General features: G+C 36.6%; 1 pseudogene; it reads left to right on the top strand.

The window, feature by feature from the left end:
* Positions 1–450: 450 nt before the first annotated feature.
* On the top strand, positions 451–1,590 carry LOC138831718 (olfactory receptor 5AC1-like; annotated as a pseudogene).
* Positions 1,591–3,920: the final 2,330 nt, after the last annotated feature.

The raw sequence follows: 3,920 nt of genomic DNA, 5'->3' as shown, positions 1-3,920 counted from the left end.
AGTTCTTTTAAGTCCTTTTGGATTTGAGAAGTCTTTCATTTATGGATTTCAGGATGTTTGTCATTCTTAATTCTATATAACATCTTTCCTTTCATTCTCTTTTTTCTTTCTTCTACTTTCTTTTTATTCAACTTATATCCATCTATCATCATCACTCTCCATCAGTCTAACAATTACAATGACTGTTACTAAGTTCGGTAAAATTGATGTCTACAGTATCTTCATTCCCCTTTCTAATAAATGACTTAAAAAATCTTCATACCTCAAAATGATAAGATATTTCACATTTTAGGTATTTTTCAAAGAAAAATGCTATAATATTGTGTCTACTGCTTAAAAACATTGGTAAACAGACATCTGGAACTGTATTCTGATACTATTCTGTATAAATGTTGGTAAGTCTTTCTTTACCATCCTCTCTCATTGCAGTGGGCAGACTAAGGGGCTGTGATGGGGGAAAACCAGACATTAGTGACTAAATTTGTTCTCAAAGGAATCACAGAGCGTCTAGAGCTTCGAGTCCCCCTGTTCCTGGTGTTCTTTCTGATTTATGCCATCACCATGGTGGGCAACCTGGGATTGATTTTTCTCATCTGGAAGGACTCCCATCTTCACACACCCATGTCTTATTTCCTTGGCAGTTTGGTCTTTGCAGATGCCTGCACTTCATCTTCAGTGACTACCAGGATGCTTGTCAACATCTTATGTAATGGGGAGATGATATCCCTTATTGAATGCTTGGTCCAATATTATTTTTTTGGTTCCAGTGCAACCACAGAATATTTTCTCCTGGTACTGATGGCCTATGATCACTATATTGCCATCTGTAACCTTTTGCTCTATCTAGTGGTGATGTCCAACAGACGCTGCACTTGGTTGATCAGTGTGTCCTATTTGATTGGTTTTATGCATCCCTTAATTCATGTTGGATTATTATTTAGACTCATGTCATAGACCATTTCTACTGTGAAATCTTACCACTCTACACCATTTCTTGCACTGACCGCTCTCTCCATGCCTTAGTGGTTTTTATTCTTTCACCTTGTATACAAGCTATTACTTTCATGAGTATCATCCTCTCCTATACCCGGGTCCTCCTTGTGATTATGAGAAAGAAGTCTGAGAAGGGCGAAAGCAAAGCCTTCTCCACATGTGGTGCCCACCTACTCTCTGTCTCTTCGTTCTACGCACTCTGTTCTTCATGTATGCGTGCCCTGGGACTGGGCCAGATAAATATCAGGACAAAATGTACTCCCTGTTCTATACCATTATAATTCCTCTGTTCAACCCCTTTATTTACAGCCTAAGAAATTTAGGTGCAGGGACTGGGAAGGTGGCTCAGTGGTAGAGCACTTGCCTTGCATGCTCGAGGCCCTGGGTTCGATTCCTCAGCACCACATAAGCAAAAAGAAACAAAAGCTGGAAGTGGTGCTGTGACTCAAGTGGTAGAGTGCTAGCCTTGAACTGAAGAGCTGAGGGACAGCGCCCAGGCCCAGAGTTCAGGCCCTACGACCGGACCCCAAAAAAAAAAAAAAAAAAAAAAAGAAAGAAAGAAATTTATGTGCATTGAGGAAAGTGACAAAAAAGTAAACAAGCAAATAAATGAATTTTTTTCCAGAAAACTTAATTTATTATTTCCATTTCACATTTGGCTTAAATAAATTACTAAATAACCCTTCTTGATAAATAATAAGAATACTTGTTGCTGAATTAAATACAGACTGTTAAGGTAGATATGTTTGTCTTGAATATAAATTGTTATTGTCATCAGTTGCATAATCTACTTTAAACACTGACACCAAACACATTTTGTTTTAAATCATATATAAAGTAGAAAGAAATGTTGTGCTTTCAGATATTTGCATTTTGAAATTTATTTGAATTTATGTTATTTTAAATCCTTTGTTAAATTCAATATGAAGAGGAGAAGGGCAAGGGAGAGTGTAGTCATAAAACCCAGGACTGACACCAAAAAAAAATTTTGAAGTAGATCCTACAAAATTAAGAAAACTTAGGGAAGGGAAGTGGTTGGGAGGGATAAGGATGAATGATAAAACAGGTGACATTGATCTAGATGCAATGCATTGAACGGCAACACCTTTGTACAACTACTTAAAGACAATAACAAGACAGTATTTATGCCCTCATATAGTTGTGTAGGAAGGTATTTTCTAAGCTCTACGTCATCAATGAATAAATAATATATCGAACAAAATAATTTTGAAGTAATTGCAATGTGTGGAGGTCATCAAGCCAAATACCAATACTGGGCAGGATTGCTTAAGTTTGTTTAAGGCTTAGTTTCTACACAGTCTTCTAAGTGTGCCTGTGCTGTGCCATCAGCTGGCTGGGCTGCACTCTAAGCAATGCATTCCTTTGTCATTGCGGATACTGCATATTCGTAAAATGTTTTCCTTATGAGGTAGTGTATTCTTTATTTCTCAGAATCAAATTTAGATGGTATTGAAAGAATCTTTAAGTAATGTATCTTTGCACTTTTCTTGTAATTAGTTTAGAAGGCTTTTGCTTTCAAAATAAAGAAAACTGATGTAAAAATAATCCTCACAATAGACTTGTCATTAATTACTGGCTTGTGAGTCCACAATGCCCAGTAGACTGGCTTTGCCCTGTAGGGAGTCTCATGGCAGCATTGAGGGAGTTCCAATATTCACGTCACAAACAGGGCTTAAGACGGAGAGAAACAAATGCCATTCTCTTCAAACTGCTTTGAAAGAAAATGAAAATGTGAAGAATGATGGTCTCTAGTACCTTCCTTTGGCAGTCTCCATGAAGATTTAAGTCTATGACATCCATTCTCAAACATCTTATAGGAATTGGGTGAGAATGCAGTATTTTACTGGATTACCATTATGTAGTATAAAATTAAATCACTTTATTACTAGGACTTTGCCATTTTTGACCATATGGAATAAAAAACAGTCATGAAAGCAAAATGCTAAATAAAACTAAAGTCCAATTCTTATTAATTCTTACAGATATATAGCTACATGTTTGTAAAACAAAGTTTTGAACTCAGTTATATGATTGTTTACTAGATTCTGTAAATGACTCTCTATTGCACACTACATATTAGTAGGAGTGAAGAATGCTAATCTCATGAATAATTGGTAGAATGCAGCATGGAAAATCACATTTCAATGAGAATTATTTAATGAAGTTCATACTCTGTTTTATACTCCTGATCACCTACTAACTATGAATTTTTTTTAACAAAATGTTTAATTGCTGGACACTGGTGAATCACACCTGTAATCCTAGGTATTCAGGAGTCAGAGATCTGAGGATTGGGATTGGAAGCCAGCCCAGGCAGGAAAGTCCGTGAGTCTTTTATCTCCAATAAACTACTCAGAAAAGTCCGAAAGTGGCGTTATTGCTCAAGTGGTATAGTGCTAGCCTTGAGCACAAAGAGGCTCAGGGACAGACACAGGCCCTGAATTCAAGCCCTAGGACTCACAAGACATAAAAAAATAATTCTTAATTAAGAAGGATTCAATTTAGAAGGATTAATCTAATTATGACATCAGTGTCCTTAAATGTCAAAATAGTTTTGACTTTGGCAATGTTCTACAGGGGTGAAGATTTTCCAGTACCTGCAGATCATGAAGACATATGGTATCTCAATGAAGCCTCTGCTTCTCATCTGCTTCTTGCTTTAGACAGAGTTCCTCAAAATAGCAAAGTGACAGAGTTCACTACAGCTGCACAGTGGATTTTATCATTGCCTTCTTAGCTACAAAATAAGGATCTGCTAATATTTTCTGGAGAATTGACTGTTTTCATGCTCGTCAAAGACTGTTGCAAGCTTTATCAGTCCTTCTGGCACTGTGGTTTATATCCAAAGAAAAATTGCAAAATTGTTTTCCTTGGTGTTGACATTCTTCATACAGTTGGAAAAAAAC

This window comes from Dipodomys merriami, unplaced genomic scaffold, assembly GCF_024711535.1.
Source record: "Dipodomys merriami isolate MVZ:Mamm:240054 unplaced genomic scaffold, mDipMer1.0.p SCAF_2, whole genome shotgun sequence".
In the NCBI taxonomy this organism is placed as follows: domain Eukaryota; kingdom Metazoa; phylum Chordata; class Mammalia; order Rodentia; family Heteromyidae; genus Dipodomys; species Dipodomys merriami.
This window is presented reverse-complemented; position numbering and strand designations above follow the sequence as displayed.